The 16,008-nt window shown below is 37.1% G+C and overlaps 1 long non-coding RNA gene across 1 annotated transcript in view; it reads right to left on the bottom strand.

Annotated features, from left to right (window-relative positions):
• Positions 1-505: 505 nt before the first annotated feature.
• The window catches only part of LOC104917420 (uncharacterized), a 49,908-nt gene continuing 34,405 nt past the window's right edge, over positions 506-16,008 (bottom strand). The window contains exons 2-4 of the long non-coding RNA XR_796851.4: positions 5,575-5,779; positions 5,328-5,481; positions 506-5,065 (exon numbers count right to left, since the gene is read on the bottom strand). This is a non-coding gene — a long non-coding RNA (uncharacterized LOC104917420). The remainder of the gene's footprint in view (positions 5,066-5,327; positions 5,482-5,574; positions 5,780-16,008) is intronic.

Consider the following 16,008-nt stretch of genomic DNA (forward strand, 5'->3'; position numbering starts at 1 on the left):
AAGAAAGAGAGAGAGAGAGAGAAGAAGGAAGGAAGGAAGGAAGGAAGGAAGGAAGGAAGGAAGGAAGGAAGGAAGAGAAAGAGAGAGAAAGAAGAGAAAGAAGGAAAGAAAGAAAGAAGGAAAGAAAGAAGAAAGAAAGAAAGAAGAAAGAAAGAAAGAAAGAAAGAAAGAAAGAAAGAAAGAAAGAAAGAAAGAAAGAAAGAAGGAAGAAGAAGAAAGAAAGAAAGAAAGAAAGAAAGAAAGAAAGAAAGAAAGAAAGAAAAAAAGAAAGAAAGAAAGAAAGAAAGAAAATCAGCATGTAGACTGAAAGGGAAGAACAATGTATGTATATTACATGAAATCCTAAACTATAAAATATTGCAAAAGGTCTACCAGCCTAGTGATAGTAATGAGGTATAAAGTGAGAAAACAAAATATGTATAGGTAGATTTGACTATATTTAACAAGCAGTAGAGAAGTATCTGAATTCATACACATGGAGAAAATAATAGGTACAAAGAAATAATTACTTTAGAACTTCTTCATTTTTATTTATAAGGAAGTACATTTCATGTATCCCAGCAGATACTTTACAAAGATCATCACAGATATGTATAATCATGGTGAAAAATGAACATAAGATGAATGAATTTAAGAAACGTGAGGTCCTTCCAGGAATGTATTATTTTGATTTGTTCTACAACAATGCAGTCTTTTGATACATTTGTTACATGGCTGAAGAATATTTGAATTTCCTGCTTCAATACACAGAGATGTTGATATCCTAGTAGTAAGAGTTCTATAATACATTACTGTTGTAGCATGTCCATTGGTTTCTCATGTCTAGACAAAGCAATGGGGTCACTAGTTTTCTTTTCATAAAAAGATCTTTTACTGCACCCTCTGCAAAAATTAACCTATGCGTATTATTAAGATCCCTCCCATTACTATTATTTCATGCAAAGTTGAGACTCAGCTTGCTGACATTTTCATTTGTTGATTTGGATCTAGCAATAGGAAACAATTTTGTGATTTTTACATATATTTTTTGTATCTTTATGGAGAATCATGCAAAAGTGTACGGCATATGTAGATTCATTTTTACTCTCATATGCATTCAGTCTGAGTTGTCTGGATTTGCTTTTTTAAAACATGAAGGCAGTGTCCCAGCTTATAGTGGCACTGCACAGCTGCATGAGAACATTACAATAAAATTTGACAAGTGCTATGCACTATTAAACTACGCAATATCAAGACTTACAGAAACCATAGTGCCCCTGGCTCTAGTGACCAAATTAAGCACCGTGTAAAGTGTATTCATATTCAAGTATTGTTCATATTAGTTAAGATAATTCCAAGCTTGCTTTTTAGGTGAAATTAACAGTTCAGTAGCAAAAGAGTGAACATGATAGGAGATTATTTTGCACAGGAATCGTAAAAAGTTTCAGTCTGCTGAAACTCTTACCAAAATGTTGGGATAATACAAAGTTCCAGAGAGACCAAGAAAATTTATCTGAGAAAAGTTTCCTGGCTAATAGAAATAGATGTGCATTTACCAATGTCCAGGATCAGGTGCAGGACTAATTAAGCTTTTTAAAATTGAAGACAGAAAGCACAACCAGTATTGCATTCAGTTTTGGGCACCTCACTACGAGAAAGATGTTGAGGCCCTGGAACATGTCCAGAGAAGGGCAACGAAACTGGTGAGGGGTCTGGAGCGCAAGTTTTATGAGGAGCAGCTGAGGGAGCCGGGATTGTTTAGTCTGGAGAAGAGGAGGCTCAGAAGAGACCTTATTGCATTCTACAACTTACTGAAGGTATGTTGTAATGAGAAGGGTTTTGGCCTCTTCTCCCAGGCAACAAACAGGACCCGAGGAAATGGCTGCAAGTTGTGCCAGAGGAGGTATAGATTAGACATAAGGAAAAATTTCTTCTCTCAGAGAGTGGTCAGGCACTGGAATGGCCTGCCCAGGGAGATGGTGGAGTCACGATCCCTGGCAGTGTTCAAGAGGCATCTGGATAAGGAGCTATGAGATATGGTTTAGTAGCTTGGGGTAATGGGAGGATGGTTAGACTAGATGATCTTGTAAGTCCTTTCCAACCTTGGGATTCTAGGATTCTATGATTCTATATAGAAGTATCACTCTACATTTTATTAAAATGTATACTCATTACCTCAAGCCTCTGTTACTAACAGTTATTGGAGACACGACTTGAGATAGACAGCGTGATCCAAAGGTGTTGTATCTATATGGCTGAATGTTTCTGTCTCAGGGACTGATTGTTCACCTCTGGGCTAGGTGCTGTAGAATGCTTTCATATCTGTGCCTTGACCATCCTCATCTACAGCAGACTGGCTTCATCTGCATGACATTTGCCACAGGTATCCCCACTGCCCCATCTTGGTGGTTTTCCATGGTTTTTTTGTGGGCTTTTTCCTAGTTCAGAGTGTTTAAAACATCATGAGATCAAAGCTTTAGTCCACCAGCACAGAAGTTATGTATCACACACTAATAAAGTTGCTATGTGTCATGGACATGGCGTGAATTTGGAATGTTCCAGAGTGTAAAGCTTGCCAAAAGTGTTAAAGAGCCAAATTTACTGAATTTTACTGGAATCTATTTTTCCTGTCTTGAGGGGCCTTCAGAATGCACAGTCCCCCAAAACCATTGCTGGGTTTTGTCTCACAGAGACGAGTTAGTATACTTTAAAAGCAAATCAAGGAGTGAATTCTTCAAGATCTCAGCTCATTTAGCATTAAACATGTACTCTGTGCAGTTTCCTATATGGATGTGCAAAACAATTAAATTGAAGTGGTGAGAAGGAATGAGAGCATTTGGGACATTACTCCAGTCATGTGTGTAAACAGGACCCCAGTATAGGTCCTTCATCACTGTGCCACATCACAGGATTGCAGGGGTTGGAAGGGATCTCTGGAGATCATCATTTCCAAGTCTATCTCCTTGTCCAGTTAACACCTTAATTAAAAACAAAGCAGCACTTAGATTTAAATTACTTCTAAAGGTGGTGAATGTACACATTGTTTCAGAGCTAAGGAGATGACTTAGGGATAGTGAGAGAAGTAAATCTTCACACTCTTTCAGAGGTATATCAGATCAAGTTGTATGGACAGCATGGATATTTATGAACACAATACCTTCAAAGAGAGATTAGATACCACTGTGCAATGCAAATGGGTGAAAAATGAATAACAGTATGTCATGTGAAACTGTCCAATGAAATCACAAATATAAATACTAAACTTTGCCCAGACAAGCAGATCACTGTTGCAAACAAGTTATTACTTCTCCAAATACCATTTACCAGAGTCTAACTACAGTAATCAAATATTTGGTTTGAACATGCATCTTAAATGTTGCCTCAGCTCAGCTATTCCAGTAGCTCTATCTGGAACAAAACGCCTGTAGCTGGGAATTTTTAGGGAGGGACTTCATGTATTTGCACAAAGCAGTGAGACTTATGACCTGATGAGGACTGCTGTTGGGTGATGTCAGTTTAAGTGATCTCTATAGTTGTGCTCAGTTGCACTGTTCAGGTAAGACTTCGCTCTATTTATACAGATTTGTTTAGCATAAAATAACATCAGAGCAGAGATTGGAGCAGAGAGGAAGGAAAAAAAAAAAAAGCAGGCGGGAGAGAGAGTTGATTGGAGTTAAAAAGTACATAAATCACTTCAGAAATATAATTTGCAAATTCATTGTGTGAAGTAATTAATCAAAGCATGGCTGAGTTATAGTACTTGAGAGACTTTGATCTGACAACTGGAAGAAATATAAAGAAACTACTGGGTATCAAGCTACAGTTTAGAACGCAAAACGTTTCTCCATGCTAGTCACAAGTTTAATTACTTCTTTTTTTCTACTGACAGACCGAAATTAAAATAAATGGGCCACATCGAGACAAATTTCAGATGCATGGAGCGCTTGAGAATATATTGTTCCCATAACACAGGAATGCCATGAAATATATTAATAAAGTTGTTCAGGTTTTTTTTGTTTCACTGGGAAATGTATTGAGATCAGAAAATGAAATACACAATAAATGCTTAACATTTTCTATTTATCTGCTTAATTTAGAGATTCTAAAGTGTTTAAATTTTTACTATAATATACACATCTCCCCAGGTTTACAGCAACACGTCACAAGGAGAATAATTATGGTAAAGCAACAGAGACAGTAGTCAAATATTAACAGAACTACCTTAATACTACCATTCATTACCCTCAAATACAAAGAGATTCAGTCTGAGTAATACATAGAGACTGTTCTGGTAACTCATATAGGCTTGAAGTTGCTGAAAGTGGCTTGAAATATTTTTAAAATAACTAAATGCACTTTTGGAAAATAAAATCTTTCTTGTGTAAAATGTTTGCAAATCCATAATATAGATATTACATTTTTTTAAAACTAAGTGACACTACTAATAAATAAATTACTAAGCCAGTTTGTACTGCTACCACACCCTGTGAAACACAGCTGCTGCTGGTTCACCATACTGGAACTTGTACAAATAACCAACAGTCAGAAGCCATGTATTAGGGTCAGCAATCTCAGGGTAAACATTTCTAGTCATTTGCCTTAAAGAGACAACATAAGAGTGAAAAACTGTTACATCACCTGTGTTCTGTCTGTTCACTTCCTATTCTATACTCCATATTGTTACGTACTCAAATCAAACAAACAAACAAAAACAACACAGATGAAAACCAACCTCTAAAACTATTCCTCTGCTATATTCCTCTCTGATAGGAAGAAGTCTTGAATTGTGCTTTAATCTTCAGGGCAATGACCTCACTCTTTCCCTTTCCTTTCCAGTACATTTCTCCATCTGTTTCAGACAATCTCTTACCTTCTTGTCACTGTTTTCTGCCCTGAGTTATCTGTAATCAGCAAAGAAACACATAATCGCTAATGTTAATGAAGAATTAGGAAGAAAATCCTCCTTTTTGTCCATTACTGTGGCCAGCCAAATACAGATGCTTCACTGGCTGCTGCTGTTGTTTCTCCATAACTCCTCTGTATGTGGCACACACAACAGCAATGAAGTAGACTCATTTTCCAGTCCCTGAAGAATGAATGGCATGGGTTATTGAGCAGTTTTACAGCAGTGGGATCCAGAAACCCTCCCGTAACTATGTGAGTCTGCCAAGCTTGACAGTAGGCTGGAGTTGTAAGAAAAGTGAACCATGTAACAGAAAGAGAATAGCAGCATTTCCTCTGGGAAACAAACCCAAAATCAAGGCAATACAAAAGACGTGAACACCCTTTTTTTATGCGATTCACTTATGAAATCATCCTTAAGTAAGGTTTTTTTAAAACACATTCACCTTTAAGAGTCAGGATCTTTAAGATCTCCATCTCCTGGGATACACTGGTATCTTCAGGTCTTCTTTAGCTTCATAGAAATGAAGGAATCAGTAAATCACATGGAGTATCAAGCCTGACGTTTCAAGCCTTAAGCTAAAAGTATAATCTTCCTTTCTGCATACAAAACAAAAGCACTGTTTTAAAGCACTGAAATGTCTCAGCAACTGCAGTTCTAGAGACAATGAGTTCTGCAAGTCCCAGACTCACCGTATCCTTCCTGAGGCCCTGTTTCCTTTCAGACATCAGTGTTTCTTTCCCAGGCATCCAGTCTCAGCTTTCAAACTGTGACTTACTGAGTTCTCATGTCACCAGAACTATGTTTTGCAATCCACTGGTTCCCAGGACTTTTCAAGATATGTGTCATCCACTGGTTCCCAGAACTTTTCAAGACTTGTGTCTATCTCTTGCAAGGCTACAAAAGACAGTAAAGGAGGGTTAAACAGGAGAAGTAGAACTAAAGAAAGAGAAAGAAAGAGAGAAAGAGAGAAAGAGAGAGAGAAAGAAAGAAAGAAGAAAGAAAGAAAGAAAGAAAGAAAGAAAGAAAGAAAGAAAGAAAGAAAGAAAGAAAGAAAGAAAGAAAGAAAGAAAGAAAGAAAGAGAGAAAGAAAGAGAGAAAGAAAGAGAGAAAGAGAGAAAAATAAATAAATAAATATATAAATAAATAAATGGAAAAGAAAAAGGAAAAGGAAAAGTAGGAAGGAAGGAAGAGAGAGAAAAAAAAAAGATTCTTGAGTCCTTCTGTGTTCTCTCTGAATTTATGAAGACAAATACGATTAGGGAAGGCCACCCCACAAATGGAATGTCTTCTTGTTCATACAAGTTTGTTTAAAATGTATCTACATATGTCTAAAAATCTCAAACATAGGGAATAAATTTCTTCTATCTCAGTACACTGAGAAAAAAAAGATCTTATGAAATCTAGCTTATCTTCTTAACTAAAAATGAAAAACTAATTGAGTAGTTTTCCAGAAGAACTTCATCTGTGGAAAAAGAATTGCAAGAACCCTTGAAAAATAAAACATAAGACAGTCCAAAATATCATTAACCTTTGTTACATTTCTTGTAATTTTATTCTTATTCATTTTCTTCAGTGCCTTACACAAAGAGAAGATTTTGTGACTTTCAAATCTTCCCTTCTGCCTGTGTTTTATATACCCACTTTCTTTGGATAAATTTACTGTGAGAAAACAGAATAGAAGTATTTGATTCAGAAGACAAATCTGGAGGGAGGATGTAGAGGAAAGTAGTGAAGAACAGATAGAATAGGAAACTCTCTGAATAAAAGGAAAAGGTAAAGGGACACAAGACAGTAAAATACAAAAGGCAAGAAAAGATAAATGTTGAAATGTCATATCAAGTGATAGAGAATCTTTTTCGACAACAATCTAACTTTTTTTTTAAAGAACAATTTCTAAATGTTGCATTAACTCAGGGTTGGAGATCTGTGCTGTCTATAGAAATAAAATGTAGCTGTCATAATCTTGGGTACCTCAGTAGTCACTGCTTTTCATTTTGAGATCTGTTTCTTTATGTCTGTCACAAAGATATGCAACACTCTTCTCCATTGGATAAGTAATGTGAATGTTACAAATATCTACTACAGACAGATATTTAATCCTTATTTTCCACCTATTGACATTCAACTATGCAACCCGCATTTCGCACAGAAGTGAACAATGTTCCACAAAAGCAAGCATCTGTTTCTTTGATCGTTTAACTTTACCAGCAGGTTATTTCCAGTTATTTCTCTATCCTCTTTCCCTTGGGGGAAAATAAAAATTTGATTGTTAGGAATTCTACTCTATTACCAACCTTTGAGGGACCTTGCAGCTGTTCATTAGCTATCAAGTAATCTAGAGAAATGAAGTCATTACAAAGGATGTACACCATCATCCAAGATTCTATGCTTTCTGAATTAGAAGTCTATATGATACCAATAGCAGTCTCATGAAAATTTGTTATTATATATAATCATCTATGTTACATTCAATTTCTGTACTAAGGATGTGGTAACAACTAAGAACCTTCTATAGTGTGGATCCAACCCCTTTTGATATACTTCTCCCTCAAAGTCACAAGTTGATCCTCTTCACCAGACTTCAGCTCTTCTTGCCCCCATGTAATGAGCCACTAATATGACATTCTAATCACTTTTTCCTTGGTTTTCCGTGGTGTCCCTCCTTGAATTTGAACAGGTGATATTCCTTAAATCTGGCTGTCTAAGAAACAACTTTACTTCTTTTTTTATTTTTTTTTTCTAATTTGAATATATATGTGAAATTTTAAAAATAAAATTCCCAACATTTTCATTAATTCTCTACAGGATGAAATCTTATTGATCTCTTCTTACAGGCAGAAAACTAAGAAGAATGATAAATTCCATATTTCCAAAGTTAAATATGTGAAAAGTGCAAGTGCATGTGAAAGTCCTGGGAAGAAGTCCCTTCTTCCCATTCTCTTAATTTAGCCTTAAACTTGTGGAAACGTCTGTAATCAGCACTGAAAAGTGTTCTCTGTGTTGATACATCATACTTGAGAAAAAAAAATGGATGACATCAGAAATCTGTGATTTTGAGATGAGATCTGCACGCGCTTAAAAGGAAGATAAAACAGGAGGGGGAGCTCTCAGTACATCGGCCAATAACGAAAGCAAGCTCCAGTGCAGCAATGTTTCCCAAGGCAGGAAAAGGATCAGCCCCTCTACTCCCTCTGCTTTCATCGGGGAAAAGGAACCATTTCCCTAACTGCAGAGACTAACCTTCGGCATTTACTGGCAAAAATATGTTTCTTCAAATTACACCTTTACTTAATCAAAAGCTTTCTTGATCAGTGGTTATATGCAGCACGTTATTTGTTGTATTACAAAAGAAAAACTGACCAAATTATCTTCTCACCTTTGCCTTTTTGATAGAATACACAAAATCTAACTTGATTCAGAAAGCAACTTCAGCAAACATCTAGAGAAAGATCAAGGACAACATAAGTAACAAGTCAGAGATCCAGGAAGTGTTGCACAACTGCTCTCTGTTATCACTTTCTCTTTTAGGTAATTATTTCATGTTTTCAGCTCAGAACCAAAACCTTCTCCTGCCCTGTGACTTATTATGTCAGATACATACCTTAGTTTGTGATCTACCAGTGATCCCCCCTAGAAATCACATTCCTTCTTTGCAGCTCTTTCCTCATTTATTGCATATTCAACTCACTCGAGTTGAAGTCAAGTAGAGACATTTGGGATGTCTGAATAGGAAACAGCTAATTAGAGTCTAGCTATATACACAAGTAACAAGGGAAAGAAGCTAACTTTGTAAGCAAAAAAGAAATATCATTGAAATCAGTCAGTAATAACTCATCCAGCCATTGCCATCTAGCAATTTCATTACAGGTAACAAGAAGACCATGAAGAATGATTGAAAAGAAGGTTTAATAGACACAGAACAGGCTAGACATGGGAAGAGAGACTGTAAATATTTTTTAATCACTGCCATCATAAATTTCTAATAAAATGAGATGATTTCTTGTCTTATAACCCTAGGCAAGGCATGTGTGATGCAGAAAAAAAATCTTTAAATGGTTCTAAAATGATCTAATTTTATTTGCCTGGTAATACTGCAAATAATTCTGAATGTAACCTTCAAAAGAGAAAACAACGTGACATTTTCCATCCTCCTATTTTGAGTTTGATTCAGCCCACTGAATACTGTAATATCAATAGATGCTAGGTAAGCTGAAAAATAAAAAGATTTAAAGAAAGACTATGAATAACAAACTACTTGAGACCAACCAAAACTAAATGAATAAATGTTGGCTATTTAATGCTTACAAACTTATCATGAAGTTAGAAAGAGATAGCTGAATTAAGTCAAACAAAAATAGAAGTAACAAATCTGTACAGATACCAAAAAATAAAAACATAAAAAAGAAGAATGGTCCAGGGAATAGAAAGAAGATTTAGATGATGCTTGCTTAATTTAGCAAACCAGATGCTGAGAAAAGAGTATACACTAGAGAAGAAGAAAAGCTAGTAAAGCTGAAAAATAAAAGTTCATCCAAGACTGATTAAAAAAAAAAAAAAATCTTGTGTAAGATTGCACTGGAAAATTTGAGGAGGGTTTCCAATTGCCAGAGAAATAAGATAGCAGCTCAATTATTTTTAAGATAGAACTTGGTACATCTCTGAATGCAATGTGGTTGACAGGAATAGAAGAGAGTGGTACCAAGGAGGTACTAGCTGCTCCACATGACCCAGGACACCCTTCCCATTTTATGCCCATACAAAACAGAGGCTTGTCATCACTGATACTCTGCAAACAGAAAACGAGGCTAAATTTCTCACTTTCACTTTTGAAGCAAATTATCCATTGCAAATTTTGCACTAGTTTTATTATTCAGTAACTTGTGTAGTAAATAGAATTAATCTAATATTAATTTGTTCAAGATTTTCTCTTTTTGTCCTTCACAAATCAAATATTTCAATTATGATTTACACAAATTAAAAATTTCTGTAAAAAAAAGTAGCATAAGTAAAAATGTAATTTAAAAGAACTGCTGGTTCCAAAACCACTCTGTAGTGTTACAGTCTCAAGGCAGTACTGCTCTAGCATCGAACCTACTTGATGAAAGCTATCTGTAAAAACATGAACATATAAAGTTATAGGGAGACGTCTATAATGTGATCCAAAAGTTGTAGATAAATATACACATCTATTAAGTTACTTATAAAGCAGAAATGTGGAGGGTATCTTAGTGAAACTTGTTTCAGAATAGCCTTTGGGCTATAGCTCAGACATCCTGAGGGAGCTGAGCTTCTGGAAGCTACATAGCACACAACTCCTGGGGTACCACACTGAGGGTTTTTTGTTTTTGGTTTTGGTTTTGGGTTTTTTTTTTTGCAAGGTTACTCTCTTTTATTTCACAGAGTTCACTCGTGGTATGTGCACTCACAATCCTCAGTCTGAATCAAGTCTGACCAACAAAACAGGCCTGAGCATGCTCCAGTTAGGGAGATTTTCCCCTCAGGGAAATCTTCTGAATCGACATGGTTCACAATACCTTAATGATCGAGTGAAGAAAGTGAAAGAACTTACCCTTAGTGATAGGTACTTAATTTAGTTACGGACCTCAAAACTGTAATTATCCACTTGCAGATATGGGTCTTTGTGCCCTTTTTTAACACTTATATATCTAAAGAAGCCCTGAGCTGGCAAGTTTTAGTGATACTACTGCTTTGCAAGTAGAATGACACAATCAGAAAGAAGAAGGAAATAAAACCTAAGCTGATAAATGATTCTATTCATTTCATGGGATAGAAAACAGGAAGAAGTCAGTTGTGTGTCCATTTGCAGATCTAGTTGGAAGTTCACTGGGAAATATTCAACTACAATTAAAATGGTTGCCATTAAAAAATCTTGGGTAGATGAAATGCGCAGTAGATCAAGTGGTAGCCAGTGTCTCCCTCAGAGCACCCTAAAAACTGGGTTTGAATTCATAAGTGACCTGATTGTACATGTGCAAATGCTTCCATATAAAGGTTAGGCACCCATTGTTACTGCAGCGTCTGTTAAAAAAGATAGCCATATCGGTTGCTAGGAGATGGCAGAATTCTCCTGGAGAAAAATCACTCCTGATAAAAAAAATGATTTTACATAAAGACCTTCTTAAATATAAATATCTTTGACAGCAGCTATTATTATTCACTGAGTTCCTTCGCAACTGAATAAATGGCAGAAAAATATATTATTCAAATATCATTATATCCTAAAGTGTTAAATAGATTTTTCTCTCTTTTTTTCCCTTCTTTTTTGTTACTCCAATGTGATATTTCTTTCCAGTTAAAATTACTGCCTTCCTTTTTCTGTAGACCATTATGTGAAAGAAACATTTGGAGAACTAAGCTCAAAAATTGAACTTGCTTGTCTTCCACTATGAAACCAGCTTTGCTTGAAACAAATTGTACGGTAGGATAAATACTTTACTGGGAAGGAGTTGGGATGCAGAAAGATGAAGGGAAGCTTGCAGCAAGTCTTCACAAATGGATGGATGGGAGAAGGCAGGTGGGAGGCTGTGTCTCATGAAAGCAACCAACCGCCCAATTTCATTTCAATAATGTTTGTAATTTTCTCCTTATTGGGATTGCTGGAAGTACAGCTACCCTATATTTGTGACCATGTGCCCAGCTTTTGGTGAATATGACCCTAACAAATACAACATGAAACAAATGATATACTTGCTGTTTTAAACTTGCGCAGTCAATAAATGAAACAATAATCTTTCCTGATTTAGTGTGCTCAGACTTGCCATTGTAGCCATGAGAACTCCTCAGCTGCAGAACACAAAGGCATGCTGCCCACACAATACACAGTTCCAGCAGCTGTGCCTTCCATTGACTCAAGCTGGAAGAAATGTAGATCAAATACCAACAATAACAGATCAATGTTGTAAATATTAGCATGAGAAAGAGTGCACCAAACTCTGAGCATGTCTTTTTTGTCCAGTTGTAATAAAGTTTCTCAAGAATTTTGCACATGGGGACAAGAGTGTATGCACAGGTATTCTAAGCGCCTCAGAACCATGCAGCAGCATGTTTTCTTGTACAAATATTGACAAGAATCCTTAAGTTTATTTGGAATTTTCCTAAGAAAGCTGCAACAATACAGTAATACCTCTTTGCTACTTTTCACACAGTTGTTTCAACTGCTGGCACCAGGAAATCCTTTTTGTTTTAATCAACACCACTTGGAGTGATGACGTTTCCTTTTTTCTGTTAGTGACAGACATGGTGCATTTCCTTGCACAAAGTTCTCATGAGAGACTTTTGTGCACGTATATCCAACTGCAAATGTGTATTTGCGAGGTAGCTGAAAAAGGTCACTATATTTTCTTCTTCTACTTTTCATTCCAATGCTTTATGTATCATTGATATACTTTCAAATACGAAAATGAACTCAAGAAAAGCAAAGGAACTACTGTCAACAGTTAGAATATCTGAGGAATATTTGGAAGATAAGGAGTTGTTCATTTAGTGAAGCTTTCAATTTAAGTTTGGTGCTGCTTTCCTCCTCAGTCTTCTTTCTACAGCTTACACGTGAACAAAAAATTGTACAGTAAGACATTGGTGCATTCTCAAATGCTTTATAATAATTAGACAATTAAAGTTATTAAGGTAATTAGAATGTAACATGCATATACCCCAACTATTACACAGTGGTGAATATTTTTGCAGCACCATACTTCTCTTTGCAATTTTTGTATAATACAGACAGAAAGAAGCACTAAGAAATTACTTCTCTTGATACGGGAACGAACTGAGCCTCTGCTGTGCTGGTGGCAGCAAGAAATGCTCTGCTTCCATTGCTCAGAGATCAGTCAGGACTGTCATTCCCCATTCCCACAAACCCCAGGCAATGCAGGAATTTGCCACCTCACACTCATGTCAGTGTTTGGGACCAAAAGAAAAGATACGCTTGTTTGCACAATGCTATTTCATAACCAGCACCATGAATAACTGAGCGAAATAAACATTTTGACTTCAAACTTGTACAGCTTAGCACGTGCCCTTCAAAGAGCTTGATTGCAGAAGCTGCACAGTCACTGATCTGCTGCAGTATATGTGTTTTGATGCCCTCTCTGTTCTTTCTTTCCTCTGCCTTGATGAAGTGAATTTGTAGGTTCCAAGCTTCATTCAGCTAAATAATGCAAAGCAAGAAACATTTTGTGTTTTCTGTATTTTTTTCCAATTTATCTTCTCCTACTATGACTGAGACTTCCTCTTTGTCTCCCATAGACCTTGGCATCATCCTTCAGTCCCAAACTTCCTTTTCTGCACCAGCTCATACCACTCCAGATAGCAAGAACTTTGACACCAACTTTCTTGATGGTGGGAGTAAATCCCAAGTTTTATTTGTTTTACAAGGCTTAAGACAAGGAGTTGTTGAATGCATTTGCCTCTCATTGATACTCTTTGTCAACAGACTTTTCAGAGTCTTAGAGTGCAAATGATAACACCACAGAAAACAAATCAGTAGTTAAAGTATAAAATGCACCTGAACCATCTCACCCTTTGTTGATGGAAAAAAAAAAAAAAAAAAGAAAAGAAAAGAAAAGAAAAGAAAAGAAAAGAAAAGAAAAGAAAAGAAAAGAAAAGAAAAGAAAAGAAAAGAAAAGAAGAAAGAAGAAAAGAAAAGAAAAGAAAAGAAAAGAAAAGAAAAGAAAAGAAAAGAAAAGAAAAGAAAAGAAAAGAAAAGAAAAGAAAAGAAAAGAAAAGAAAAGAAAAGAAAAGAAAAGAAAAGAAAAGAAAAGAAAAGAAAAGAAAAGAAAAGAAAAGAAAAGAAAAGAAAAGAAAAGAAAAGTAATAAAGGAAAAAAGGGGGGATTTACAAGCAGGAAAGGTATCAACTTTTTACAGTCTGATATTGATAAGACAAGAGGGAATGACTTAAAGAGGGCAGATTTAGGCTAGATATTAGGAAAAGATTTTTTACTCAGTGTGGTGAGGCACTGGCACATGCTGCCCAGAGAAGCTATGGAAGTCCCATTTCTGGAGGCATTCAAGGGCAGGCTGGATGGGATCCTGGGCAATTTGATCTTGTGCTTAGTAACTCTGTCCATTGCAGAGGGGTTGGAACTAGATGGTCTTTAAGATCCCTTCCAAAGGGAAGCCCTTCTATGATTCTGTGATTCTATGAAGACAATAAAAGTAACAGAAGAAAGAAAGAATTATTTGTTTCCAGAAAAGAAGATGATATGAAATGGAGCATACAAATGGTTTGACTGCTCCTCTTTCCAAACTATAAATTCATTTCTCTTTTCTGAACAGAACTGTTCTAAAGAGGTAATCTCAAATGGTCAGTTCAGGAAGGAAAAAATCATTATTGAGAGTTAGATATTGCATTATTGACAGTCAGATATAACAAAAGATTGTAGTTTTTAAATTCTTCTAAGTGACTAGGTAGGCACTGTATAAATGCCTGAAGACATTTTTTAGAATAGTAATTATTAACTGTTTCGTTTAGGGAAAATACAAGGCCTAATACAGATACTCATAGAATCATAGAATTGCCTGGGTTGAAAAGAACCACAAGATCACGTGGTTTCAACCCCTGCCATGGGCAGAGTCAACATCCACTAGACCAGACTGTCCAGAGCCACGTCCAGACTAGCCTTGATTGCCTCCAGGCATGGGGCATCCACAACCTCCTTGGGCAACCTGTTCCAGTGTGTCACCCACCACCCTCTCTGTGAAAAACTTCCTCCTGATATCTAACCTAAACCTCCCCTGCCTCAGTTTAAGACCATTCCCCCTTGTGCTATCACTATCCACCCTTGGAAACAGCCATTCCCCTTCCTGTTTATATGCTTCCTTTAAGTACTGGAAGGCCACAACAGGAAGAGCCTTCTCTTCTCCAAGCTAAACCAGACGAGTTCCTTCAATGTTTCCACATAGGAAAGGTGCTCCAGCCCTCTGGTCATCTTAGTGGCCTTCCTCTGGACTCATTCCAAGAGCTCCATGTCCTTCTTGTGCAGGGGGTTCCAAGCCTGGACCCAGTACTCCAGATGGGGCCTCACAAGAGCTGAGTAGAGGGGGACAATCACCTCCCTCTCCCTGCTGGCCACCTCTTTTTTCATGCAGCCCAGAACACAGTTGGCCTTCCGGGCTGCAAGAGCACACTGCTGGCTCATGTCCAGCTTCTCATCTACCAGGACCTTCAAGTCCTCAGGGCTGCTCTCAAGGAAATCTTCCCCCAGTTTGTATAAACACTTGGGATTGCCCTGACCAAAGTGCAGCACCCTGCACTTGGTCTTGTTGAACCTCATTAGGTTGCCATGGGCCCACTTCTCCAGCCTGTCCAGGACTGTCCCCCTGTATGCCTTCCCTTCCCTCCAATGTACTGACTGTAACACTCAGCTTGGTGTCATCTGCAAACTTGCTGGGGGTGCACTCAGTGCCATTGTCTATATCATTGATGAGGATGTTGAAGAGCACCGGTCCCAAGGCTGACCCCTGAGGGATACCGCTTGTGACCGGCTTTCCACTCTGACACAGAACCATTGATCACATATCTCATATTTGGAAACAGTAGAGATAATGTTTATTTTTTTTGAAATTCTTCCAAAAGAGAGAACTACGTGACTGGTAGGCTATTATTGCTACGTTGCAAGACAAATTAGGAGCTTTTTTTCTCTTTTTAATTCTATATGCTGAAATATATATATATATATTCATAACACTGTGTATTCTTAAGCCATGGAATCATAGTCATTTAAATAGGAAAAGACACTTACAGGTCATTTAGTCCAACTTCTCTGCAATAAGCAGGGATACCTTCAGCTAGATCAGTTGCTGAGGGCCTGATCCAGCCTGGTCTTGAATGTCTCCAGGGATGGGTCATCCAGTGTATCTCAGGGCAACCTGTTCCAGTGCTTCACTACTCTCACTGTGCAAAAACCTTTTCCATCATGTCCAATCTAAATCTCCCCTCTTTTAGTTTGAAACCATTTCCCCTTGTTCTGTCACAACAGATCGTGCTAAAGAGTCCGTCTCATTCTTTCTTACAGCCTCCCTTTTGATATTGAAAAGTCACTCTCAGGTCTCCCCAGAGCCTTCTCTTCCTCAGGCTGAACAGACCCAGCTCTCTCAGCCTGT

Source organism: Meleagris gallopavo, chromosome 1 (assembly GCF_905368555.1).
Source record: "Meleagris gallopavo chromosome 1, MGAL_WU_HG_1.1, whole genome shotgun sequence".
NCBI lineage: Eukaryota > Metazoa > Chordata > Aves > Galliformes > Phasianidae > Meleagris > Meleagris gallopavo.